The sequence below is a fragment of the Cotesia typhae genome, unplaced genomic scaffold (assembly GCF_013202065.1).
Source record: "Cotesia typhae breed Kobodo isofemale line unplaced genomic scaffold, CoteBio_Ctyphae contig_4, whole genome shotgun sequence".
NCBI lineage: Eukaryota > Metazoa > Arthropoda > Insecta > Hymenoptera > Braconidae > Cotesia > Cotesia typhae.
Window position 1 is genome coordinate 719,893 of NW_027423748.1, and position 13,619 is coordinate 733,511.

Genomic DNA, 13,619 nt, shown 5'->3' on the forward strand with positions numbered 1-13,619 from the left:
TGATTTTAATAATCTGCGGTGATTTGAGTCAAGCCGTAGTTAGTTCCTAAGTAAGACCCGGTGGTTACATGAAAAGCCGAGATACGCTATAAATTGTGTGTGTATGAATATTCAAATTGTTAATTGTTAATATCCGGAAAAATTGTTGTTAATAAATTGAGATCTCTTGTTACTAATTGATTTGTTTATTTCTCAGCTTAGTTTTCTTATCTCTCTTCCCTGAATTCAAGAATATCTCATGTTTTGGTTGGTTCCAGGAACCAATATAAAACCTGGTGGCGCCCAATTGATAAAACATCTATTAATAGACCATCTTATTAATTGGCGACCAAATCGAACGATTAACACCCGTTACATTACAATGAGTCTGTGATCGCTTGTTACCCATTGGTCCTTGACTTCCCACTTTTTGGAAGTCGGTAGATCTTTGATGAGCAAAGTGATAGGTAGGGCCCGGAATCTTGCTGCGTTTCAAATGAGCTTTCATATGTTTAACCTAAAATTTGAACAATTAAAAAAGGCCAACTTCCTGGCCCTAGTGATAGGTCTATGCATGCATTATGTTGCCCAGATGAGAACGTAGACAGCTCAGACTCAATGTTGTTGAGTAGAATGAGGTTGTTGGACAAAATGAAGTCCTCCATGATTTCACCACTTCTGTCTGAGCGAGTTTTCTTAGGCTAAGACCTGACCGTCACATCCTTGTCCGAGGTAGGAAATCGCACGTTGGCGTCGTACATATTGATTACGTAGAACTGGCCTACCTTGTTGGTTATTTGACACATGGCGTAGTGTGTCGTATTTAGGTGCGCTAGGTTTAGGCATTCTGTGTTTCTCTCAAGGATGACCGAGCCCGTCATGATGCGAGAGTTAATTGAGTCGCTACCGATGATTCTTGCTGTCGTGCCAAAGCCAGGGATCTTTCCATCACGGTTGTAGAGTTCGTACACGGTTAGTATGCTAATGCTGCACTTGGTGGCGTGATCGTACAGTTCATCACACTCTAAGGTTTTGTTTATCATGTTCAGCTGGGCTATTTTGCATGTTTCGCTTTCTGTACTGACATTCCCACTCATGCACTCCACAGCGTTGATTTTCTGCCTGAGGTTTTTCGAGACTTCTGGTGAGGCGTAGTTTCCTCTAAATGTCTGAGTCTTGTCAGCTTGGTCTGGTCTGAGTAAGTCGTCTCATCTCCGTAATCGGATGCATACTTCTTTGGTATCCGCTGGCATAGATAGTTTTTGGTTTTGGTTTTGTTTGTTGTTAATAAGTTCCATTTTTGTTCTCACGAGTCATATACAGTGATAAATAAGAGAGCTTTCACTCAGCATTTCTGTTAGTAGAAACTGGAGGTCGTCAACCAGAACCGGCACCGCCACATTAGCGACAGTAGAACACCCCTCCTGCCATGCAGCCCTTATCACGTAGGTCCAACTTAGTTTTGGGGATTACTCAAGGTTTGAGGGTTCGTGAGGCTCTAAGTATAGTGAAGCTGCACTCCTCTGCGATAGTCTGCTGATATTGTAATGATCTATTCTTTATTTTATAAATACACCTTCGAGCCGCATATGTGACCATTAGGTAAACTACGAACTTTTGATTTTTCCCCTTTCACATTCGCTACACCACGGCTTCAGGCCCAAGCGAAGAAAAACCCTGCCCTCAAGCTCCTGTACTATTGTCGAACAGTCGTTAATGGTCCTCGTCATTTGTCAAACTGTCTATTCCATTCAACGACTGCGTTAGCAAGCTAGCATTATTAGCTAGCCAGTAACCAGCGAGGCCCACGGGGAGGTGCAGCCGCACGACCACTATGTTGAGCTCAGCTTATCCCATCTATTGTCTTGTCAACAGTCTCGTTTGTCAGTCTCGTATACTCCCACACTTTGCGTAGGATGAACAAGTTCACGAATTTCGTCACGCTGGCAATGTTAAATTACGGCTGATAACCCAGAATACCGAAGTAATATCGAAAATTGGTTGAGGGTGCAACGGTGATTCCGTGTTTCGATACAAATGCGTACATGGAACGTTTAGGACGACTTACGCAGTTACACGATTTAGTAACCGATAATTAAAGTCGTAGTTTTGAACGGCAGGCTACATACTACAATCGTTATTACCGAGATGAGCGATTCGCCGTGGGAGAAGTCGTGAAAGTGCAACAGCACCTCTTGTCGCGCGGAGCAACCGAATTTCGTCGAAGCTAACGCGAAAGTACTCTCAGGAGAAGTACGTCGTGTCAGAAGTAATTTCTACCGTCATATACAAACTCGTCGGGCCAAATAATCGTCCAGCGAGACATTAGCACGTTAGAGCCTTGCGTCTGGTCAAACGGGAACCAGTAAATGACGGAAATAAATATTAAAAACCGAAGCTCGAACCCGGTATATTTAGTAATTGTAAAAGTATGTCATTGTAGCGTTGGTTATTATATTGCAGATGTCAGACTGTATGGAGCTAGAGCGCCGAGCATTAGCGCGGATCAAGGCAATGAACCCTGGATTGTTTGCGGAGATACTCGCGGAGGAGAAGCGAGACGACCAGGCGAGAAGCTGCCGTATCGTGGCAGTCTGCCACCAGCCATTCACCCGCCATGATTGGGTGCGAATGCGCCAGCGATGGCCGCCACATCTCCGGCTGTCCAGTGCCGCCATCGCTGTAGGCTGGCGCTGGAGCTGCTGCAATCGGCCGACGACCAAGGCACAGGAGTGCGTGGAGAAAGCAGGGGAGGTGATGATCTGCCATCTCAGCAGAGCGCAGCGTGCCCTGCGGACTGAAGCAGCATAGGTGAACGGGACATCTAGCTCAATGTCTCGGTTAACGTCGCGGTTAACGTCTCGATGGACATCTGGCTCAACGTCTCGGTTAACGTCTTGCTGCACATCTCGCTCAACGTCTCGCTCAACGTCTTGCTCAACGTCTCACTCAACGTCTCGGTTAGCGTCTCGGTTAACGTCTCGCTGGACATCTGGCTCAACGTCTCGGTTAACGTCTCGCTGAACATCTCGCTCAACGTCTCGCTCAACGTCTCGCTCAACGTTTCGCTCAATGTCTCGCTGGACATTTCGATCAACGTATCGATCAACGCCTCGGTTAACGTCTCGCTGGACATCTCGCTCTACGTCTCGCTCAACGTCTCGCTTAATGTCTCGCTGAACGTATCTCATGACATTTTGCGCAAAGTCTCGCTTACAACTCGCAGATTGTCTTGCTGGGCATATCCCTAATAATCAAATTGATGGCGCCTGACCTTCCCTTTTGAATAATTAACAAATGCGAAATTCGTAAACTTAATTGAAAATTATACGAAGCATTAACCCCCTGATCTATCAATGTAGGGGGAATCGCATGTTTAATGTACGATACGTTTATACATTTTATTAGCTAATAATACGGTAAAATAATCTGTTTAATTAATTGTAGGATCATTTCTTTCTGCATTCCCGTCTATTCACTAGATGAATGTGAGATACTTGAGGAATGTCAGAAATGGAAACTTAATTTTTTGGAGTGAATAGCAATTTTTAACAAAGATGCAGCTCCAACTTTTCTTGGGCTAAAGGTACAGTAAATCAATCTCAATACTTTTTTGTAGAGGTTAATTTTTTCTATAATTCCTACCTATTCATAAAACGTAAGTGAGATACTTGTGGAATTTCAGAAATGGAAACTTAATTTTTGGAGTGACTAGCAATTTTCAACTGAGATGCAGCTCCAACTTTTTTTGGGCTAAAGATACAGTGAAATGATCTCAATACTTTTTTGTAGAGAATAATTTTTCCTATAATTCCTACCTATTCAGTTAATAAAACTGAGATACTTGTGGAATTTCATAAATGAAAACTTAATTTTTGGAGTAAATAGCAATTTTCGACCGAGATGCAGCTCCAACTTTTTTGGGATAAAGATACAGTGAAATGATTTTAATACTTTTTTGTAGAGAATAATTTTTCCTATAATTCCTACCTATTCATTTAATAAAAGTGAGATACTTGTGGAACTTCAGAAATGGACACTTAATTTTTGGAGTGAATAGCAATTTTCAACCGAGACGCAGCTCCAACTTTTTTTTGGGCTAAAGATACGGTAATATGATCTCAATACGTTTTTGAACAGGTAAATTTGTTCTATAATTCCTACCTATTCTTTTCATGAAAGTGAGATACTTGTGGAATTTCAGAAATGGAAACTTAATTTTTGAAGTGACTAGCAATTTTCAACTGAGATGCAGCTCCAACTTGTTTTGGGCTAAAGATACAGTAAAGCAATCTCAATACTTTTTAGTAGAGGTTAATTTTTTCTATAATTCCTACCTATTCATAAAACGTAAGTGAGATACTTGTGGAATTTCAGAAATGGAAACTTAATTTTTGGAGTGAATAGCAATTTTCGACCGAGATGCAGCTCCAACTTTTTTTGGGCTAAAGATACAGTGAAATGATCTTAATACTTTTTTGTAGAGAATAATTTTTCCTATAATTCCTACCTATTCATTTAATAAAAGTGAGATACTTGTGGAACTTCAGAAAAGGAAACTTAATTTTTGGAGTGAATAGCAATTTTCAACCGAGACGCAGCTCCAACTTTTTTTTGGGCTAATGATACGGTAAAATGATGTTATCACTTTTTTGTAGAGAATAATTTTTCCCATAAATCCCACCGATTTACTAGATGAAATTAAGATACTTGTTGACCGTCAGAACACTTAGTAAGATTTTCTACATAACACTCCGTAGGACAATCATCAAGACAACATGCATGACAATAGGCAGGAGAACTAGCAATACTAATTTTAAGACCATAATTGTATTACTCGAGTAAGCCCGAGGAAATGCGCGAAATAATTTTATTTTCTCCAGGAAAAATATTAAAGTTTTTATTTATTCGATACAAAAGAAACTACATCTTATATTATTTTTAAAATAAATAAGTCAATAATGTCATTTGTTATGAAGTTGTCTTGGTAAATTTTATTGTACTTTTTTTCTTTCTTTAAATTTGTAACGAGCTCTCTCATTGGTCTATTTCAATCCTCAATAACTCCCAAAATATTGAGAATTTCGAAAAATTTTATTCTTGCAATTGTGCTTAAAATCGCCTCTTCGATCCAAATTTTCTTGGTCGGACACTAATTCTGAATCACTCCGTATATCTGTTGCCATCCAGGCTCTCTCTGCTGCAAGATACGGTTATTTAAAATTTTTGTAAAATATTTATAAACCGCATTCAAGCAGGTGATAGGCGTGAAATTCTTAGGGTCAGACAAGTCACCTTTTTTAGATATCAGTACGGTTCGCCCTTCTACAAGCCAGTCCGGAATCGGATCGTCCGCTCTAATGGATGATGTATATATTATTATTATTATTATTATTATTATTATTATTATTATTATTATTATTTTGTTATTAAATGCTCAGGGGGGGTTATCCCCGGAGTCCGATTCTCCGAGGGCCCAGCCTGAGCTCCATCCGTTACTACTGGACCACTCCGCACAACAAGGCGGTTAGTGATCACAGCAGGCTAAAGTCATTTCCCTTAAGAGACGGAGTGAACCAAGTATAACAGCCTTCTGCATCCTAACTGCCAAGAACTCAGCTTTTGATGAACAAGCTGGAACTTTGGCTAGTGAGGATACAAAAGACTCTTTCATCCCTCCTAGGATGCCAACAATCAGGACGACAAGGTTGACACGGTAACCTGGGTAAAGTTTGCCAATTTCAAACAGGTGATCCTGATATATTTGTCTTTTGTGCTCTTCTTTGGCTGAGATGTTGTATTCAGCCGGGGCCGAGAACTCAATGACATAAATGTCACGAGTGGCCTTGTCGAAGAGCACAATATCAGGTTTGTTGTGATCTATCCACCGGGTTGTTGCAAATGGCATGTTCCAATAAATTTTGCAACTGTCATTCTCAACAACCTGGGGAATATCTCCTGGCAGATAAGGCAGCACTGGTGTCACGTCAATACCGTAGCAATGACGAAGATAGTACTACAGTCTTGGCAGGCAAATGTGAACCCTTCAGTCTCGGACATCAGGCCCGCTGACTTTAAGAAGGAAAACGTCAGCTGGATGGACAAGCCATGATCACGCACGTGTTTAAAGAACACGCTGTGCATGGACTTGTCCATCAGTTCGCCAAGGAGTAGTTTTTCCTCGGCGTTCCTGATGACGCTCTTAAATTCCTCCTTTCGGAGTTCCATAAGAGCGTTTATTTCTCCAAGACCAAGGGTTCTTGCCGCATATATTGCTGCCTTATACAAGAATGACCCCTTATGCGCATTTTCATGTTTATGTACAATTTGCATAAGAAAGTCATCCTCGTCTGCAGTGAAATTGACAACTTCGTGTGTTAAACCCAGAAACAAACGGTCGTGAAGCCGCTCCAAACTCTGCAAACCTCTCCCACCGATGGACCGGGAGAGGTATAATCTGGCGACTGATGAATTGGGGTGCATGCTCCGATTCATATTAATGATCTTACGGGTTTTGATGTCGAGATCTCGTAAATCCTTTCGGGCCCATTTCAGGACACCGAAAGATTATAGTAAGACTGGGACAGCGAGCATGTTAGTAGCTGAGACTTTGTTTTTGCCGGAAGGTTCGGAGGACCAAATTTTCAGGAGTCTCCTAACATACTCGCTCTGGAGAGTTGTTCGGACTTCAGAGACCGCATGCATGCGGTGCTCTTCCATTTCTAGATATCTATACAACTCCCCGGCGTCTAATTCTCTTAAGACACTCCCATCTACTAACTCGACATCATCACCAGTATCAGAGCACTTACCCCTCGCCAGATGTACGACCGCACACTTGTCCAACCCAAAAGACATTCCGACATCTCGTGTGTACTCTACTACGATGTTGAGGGCTGCTTGTAGATGATCTTCATCAGCACTATATAGCTTCAGATCATCCATGTAAAGCAGATGTGTGATCGAATATTTTCGATCACCCGGAGGCCCCACAGAGTACCCACGAGTTGTACGGAGAGCAACAGATATAGGCAGCAGTGAAATGCAAAAGAGCAGAGGGCTCAAGGAATCGCCTTGGAAGACCCCTCGTTTGTATTCTACAACTCCGGTTACGTGCAATGCGTTTCCACTTCCAATGTGAAAACGCGTTCGCCAGAGCTGCATTGTACGCCGAATGCATTCCACTATTTTGGGATTGACTCCCAGGCATTTGAGTAGATATAAAATCAACTCATGTGGAGTTGAGTCAAATGCCTTGCGATAGTCAATCCAAGCCATTGACAGGTTGCGTTGATAGTAGATCGCATCTTGTAAGACGCATCGATCCACTATCAGGTTCTCCTTGCAACCTGACAGGCCTCTTTTACTGCCACGTTGTTCATATATCTGTTGCCATACAGGCTCTATCTGCTGCAAGATACGGTTATTTAAAATTTTTGTAAAAATTTTATAAACCGCATTCAAGCAGGTGATAGACCTGAAATTCTTAGGGTCAGACAAGTCACCTTTTTTAGGTATCAGTACGATTCGCCCTTCTACAAGCCAGTTCGGAATCGGATCGTCAGCTCTAATGTACGATGTAAATATGCAGGCCAGATGGAGGTGGGTAGAAGTAAACTTCTTCTACCAGAAGACATTAATGCCATCTGGTCCCGGGGCAGCCCAATTTTTGCTGCCATTTAGAGCTGAACGAACTTCATCCACACTGACTGCAGGGCTCTCTTCATCAGCATTCTGCCGACGGTGTTCCCGACAGAATGCTTTGAAGTCGTGCAGAGCTGGAGTATTGGCGTTCACGTTTGGTTGATCTCCATACAACTCAGTCCAAAAGCTTCCACCCGCTCAGGTGTTGGATAAGTCCCAGTAACATCGGTCTTTGCTGTCAGAAACCGTGAAGGGCTGGATCGAAACAACGAGTTGTCGACCAACCGCTTCAGCCTTTTCTCTAGTGACTTTTTGGCAGTCACTAGAGCCCGCAATTTATTAAGAGACTCTTCTTTGATGACAAGAAGAGTACTCTTGTTCAGTGTGTGATGACGCCACCGAAGTTCAGCAACAATGCGTCGAATTCGGGGCGTGTATGCTTTTTGAGTTGTTTCGAACTCAATCACACACTGAATGCGGGAGACATGTTTCCGGGATCTGTCAATTTTGGAGCCAAGTTGTAAGATGCGCTGTCTCAACCTTGCTTCGATCGAGAGACAATGTCTCTCTCTCGAAAAAGCCGAAACTGCTGCACCATACACAACCTGGCTCACAGTGAGCAGGGTGGAGCCCTCCAGGATGGTTGCACGGAGATCTTCGTTTACCGCGTCAAGCTGTTGTTGGGAGTAAGTTATCTTTTTAGATATACTTACTTGCCGTCCTACAAAGGGATTGTTGTTGTCCAAGGAGGAACGGCGTCGCTCTTGGTGTAGTTGCGCCGGAAAGGAAAGTCTACTAGACTGCCTTCTTCCCGGCACAAGCGATCTTCTATTTCGCCGAAGATGAGCGGCATAATTACGCAGGTGTTTGGGCGTAAAATGCGCTAGCTCCGGATGCATATCACTCCAACGAGTGTGCATCCGGGCCATATTATTATTATTATTATTATTATTATTATTATTATTTAGTTATTAAATGCTCAGGGGGATTATCCCCGGAGTCCGATTCTCCGAGGGCCCAGCCTGAGCTCCGTCCGTTACTGCTGGACCACTCCGCACAACAAGGCGGTTAGTGATCACAGCAGGCCAAAGTCATTTCCCTTAAGAGACGGAGAGAACCAAGTAAAACAGCCTTCTGCATCCTAACTGCCAAGAACTCAGCTTTTGATGAGCAAGCTGGAACTTTGGCAAGTGAGGATACAAAAGACTGTTTCATCCCTCCTAGGACGCCAACAATCAGGACGACAAGCTTGACACGGTAACCTGGGTAAAGTTTGCCAATTTCAAACAGGAGATCCTGATATATTTGTCTTTTGTGCTCTTCTTTGGCTGAGATGTTGTATTCAGCCGGGGCCGAGAACTCAATGACATAGATGTCACGAGTGGCCTTGTCGAAGAGCACAATATCAGGTTTGTTGTGATCTATCCGCCGGGTTGTTGCAAATGGCATGTTCCAATAAATTTTGCAACTGTCATTCTCAACAACCTGGGGAATATCTCCTGGCAAATAAGGCAGCACTGGTGTCACGTCAATACCGTAGCAATGACGAAGATAGTAGTACAGTACTCTCAGGGCAGCATTGTGACGCTGGATATATGCACCTCTCGCCAGCACTGGACATGCCGACAAAAGGTGCATAAGCGTCTCCGGATGTTGTCTACACCTCCTACAGGACGTCTCCGGAAGCTGCACCTGGAGCACCTTGCTACGGTACTCAAGAGTGTTAATGACACCATCTTGGCAGGCAAATATGAACCCTTCAGTCTCGGACATCAGGCCCGCTGACTTTAAGAAGGAAAACGTCAGCTGGATGGACAAGCCATGATCACGCACGTGTTTAAAGAACACGCTGTGCATGGACTTGTCCATCAGTTCGCCAAGGAGTAGTTTTTCCTCGGCGTTCCTGATGACGCTCTTAAATTCCTCCTTTCGGAGTTCCATAAGAGCGTTTATTTCTCCAAGACCAAGGGTTCTTGCCGCATATATTGCTGCCTTATACAAGAATGACCCCTTATGCGCATTTTCATGTTTATGTACAATTTGCATAAGAAAGTCATCCTCGTCTGCAGTGAAATTGACAACTTCGTGAGTTAAACCCAGGACCAAACGGTCGTGAAGCCGCTCCAAACTCTGCAAACCTCTCCCACCGATGGACCTGAACCGGGAGAGGTATAATCTGGCGACTGATGAATTGGGGTGCATGCTCCGATTCATATTAATGATCTTACGGGTTTTGATGTCGAGATCTCGTAAATCCTTTCGGGTCCATTTCAGGACACCGAAAGAGTATAGTAAGACTGGGACAGCGAGCATGTTAGTAGCTGAGACTTTGTTTTTGCCGGAAAGTTCGGAGGACCAAATTTTCCGGAGTCTCCTAACATACTCGCTCTGGAGAGTTGTTCGGACTTCAGAGACCGCATGCATGCGGTGCTCTTCCATTCCTAGATATCTATACAACTCCCCGGTGTCTAATTGGCTTAAGACGCTCCCATCCACTAATTCGACATCATCACCAGTATCAGAGCACTTACCCCTCGCCAGATTTACGACCGCACACTTGTCCAACCCAAAAGACATTCCGACATCTCGTGTGTACTCTGCTACGATGTTGAGGGCTGCTTGTAGATGATCTTCATCAGCACTATATAGCTTCAGATCATCCATGTAAAGCAGATGGGTGATCGAATATTTTCGATCACCCGGAGGCCCCACAGAGTACCCACGAGTTTTACGGAGAGCAACAGATATAGGCAGCAGTGAAATGCAAAACAGCAGAGGGCTCAAGGAATCGCCTTGGAAGACCCCTCGTTTGTACTCTACAACTCCGGTTACGTGCAATGCGTTTCCACTTCCAATGTGAAATCGCGTTCGCCAGAGCTGCATTGTACGCCGAATACATTCCACTATTTCGGGATTGACTCCCAGGCATTTGAGTAGATATAAAATTAACTCATGTGGAGTTGAGTCAAATGCCTTGCGATAGTCAATCCAAACCATTGACAGGTTGCGTTGATAGTAGATCGCATCTTGTAAGACGCATCGATCCACTATCAGGTTCTCCTTGCAACCTGACAGGCCTCTTTACTGCCACGTTGTTCATATATCTGTTGCCATACAGGCTCTATCTGCTGCAAGATACGGTTATTTAAAATTTTTGTAAAAATTTTTATAAACCGCATTCAAGCAGGTGATAGGCCTGAAATTCTTAGGGTCAGACAAGTCACCTTTTTTAGGTATCAGTACGGTTCGCCCTTCTACAAGCCAGTCCGGAATCGGATCGTCAGCTCTAATGTATGATGTAAATATGCGGGCCAGATGGAGGTGGGTAGAAGTAAACTTCTTCCACCAAAAGACATTAATGCCGTCTGGTCCCGGGGCAGCCCAATTTTTGCTGCCATTTAGAGCTGAACGAACTTCATCCACACTGACTGCAGGGCTCTCTTCATCAGCATTCTGTCGACGGTGTTCCCGACAGAATACTTTGAAGTCGTGCAGAGCTGGAGTGTTGGCGTTCACGTTTGGTTGATCTCCATACAACTCAGTCCAAAAAGCTTCCACCCGCTCAGGTGTTGGATAATTCCCGGTAACATCGGTCTTTGGTGTCAGAAACCGTGAAGGGCTGGATCGAAACAACGAGTTGTCGACCAACCGCTTCAGCCTTTTCTCTAATGACTTTTTAGCAGCCACTAGAGCCCGCAATTTATTAAGAGACTCTTCTTTGATGACAAGAAGAGTACTCTTGTTCAGTGTGTGATGACGCCACCGAAGTTCAGCAACAATGCGTCGATTTCGGGGCGTGTATGCTTTTTGAGTTGTTTCTAACTCAATCACACACTGAATGCGGGAGACATGTTTCCGGGACATGTCAATTTTCAGGATGTTTGCACGGAGATCTTCGTTTACCGCGTCAAGCTGTTGTTGGGAGTAAGTTATCTTTTTAGATATACTTACTTGCCGTCCTACAAAGGGATTGTTGTTGTCCAAGGAGGAACGGCGTCGCTCTTGGTGTAGTTGCGCCGGAAAGGAAAGTCTATTAGACTGCCTTCTGTCCGGCACAAGCGATCTTCTATTTCGCCGAAGATGAGCGGCATAATTACGCAGGTGTTTGGGCGTAAAATGCGCTAGCTCCGGATGCATGTCACTCCAAAGAGTGTGCATCCGGGCCATATAGCCGCTCACCCCCGGCTCGCTACGTTGGTAGCACACCAAGAGATCGACTCTCCGTTCCTCCGTCCACTTAAAGTAAGTCCTTAAGGCGCCAGGGTCGTCATCATTCATCGGGTCCGGCGTGCTCCTCCCACCTGATGAATGGTCCTCATCCGAAAAGGACCGGTTGTGGGGAGCACTTCTGAGTTGGTATCTTGTGGTAACTCAGTTATTTCCATGCAGTGGGTAGTTGGCCCACTGCACGGGCTACGTCGTTCGCCTACAGACCTGATGTTATGGTCTGCGTTTCCCGCGATGCGCCGCTTGGAGGCCACGTAGCAAGCATCGCTATTATTATTATTATTATTATTATTATTATTATTATTATTATTATTATTATTATTATTTGTTATTCATTGCTCAGGGGGGTTTTCCCCGGAGTCCGACTCTCCGAGGGCCCAGCCTGAGCGCCATCCATTACTGCTGCACCACTCCGCACAACAAGGCGGTTAGTGAGTGCAGCAGGCCAAGTTCATTTGCCTAAGTAGACGCAGGGATTCCAACATGACAGCCTTTTGCATCCGCACTGCTAGAGACACGGCTGCTGAACTGCAAGCCGGTATCTTCGCAAGTGAAGACACAAAAGACTGTTTCATCCCTCCTAGGACGCCGACAACCAAAACGACGAGCTTGACACGGTAACTTGGGTTATTATTATTATTATTATTATTATTATTATTATTATTATTATTATTATAATTATGAATGTTATATGTTCATTTTACACTGTTGTGTTACTTGGGTCTATGTTACTTCCAAAGATAAAGGGTACAAGTTTTCAAAAATTAAAATCATAAATGATGAAACAGTTAAAATTGTCTTTTTTAATAAATCCATCAGTTTCTCTTTGATCTTTTGTGTGAGTTGTTATTTAATCTCTGATAAGCTGAACATCCGTGTTAAATCCTGCAGAATCTGATAGAGAAAATTGTTTTACAAATTTAATTTACTTTTAATAAACCAAACTGCTCACGGTACAATCAATTAATTATAGTTGTTAATTACTTTGTATGTATCTCGACACCTTCCTTGTAACTATAGCACAGTTCTCGGGGCGTAACTGTGAAAATATTCATGTAATTTGCTTGGCTACGCATTCTGCACGATTGACTTTTGGCGAAAGGATCATTCTTAGTGTGTCTGACAGTACATTTTCTATTTGAATCTGGTGTGATAGTAACAATTCAATAGTGATTCATAGTAATTTTTATAATTACAATTCTTAGAAAATAATCTCTTATCTTATGAATTATTGACATTTTTAAAAATCTAAGTTCATCTTTGTGTTACACTCACCGAAATCTTTTATTTGAGTGCCCGCATACAATTTTCACATATTTTTCATAATTATATACATTATTTATATGTATATATGAAAAATATATCAGAAATGCATGTGGGTACTCAAATGAAAGGTCTTGACGGGCTTTAAGAACATAAAAGTTAAAAATAGAAGTTATTTAGATTTCAGTCGTTCAAATTTTCGCGCATAAACTGTTGCGCATGCGCGAATAAAAAATAGTGTCGCTGCTCGACCTAATATAACTACTGCGCATGTCTGTCAATTCGCGCTACGCAACAATCGCTTTGATTCATTCATTAAACAAAATGTTATCAATAAAAAATTATTTTCATTTATTTTATATCATTTGATTAAACACAAGCAAAGATGCCGTACGGAAAAGGAACTTACCTGGGGGAGTCATTGTGGTACAAGGATTTATCGCGCTGTAAGTAATTTTTTACTATTTATAATATTATTTAGTAACTTTCTTTTAAAATAACTAATT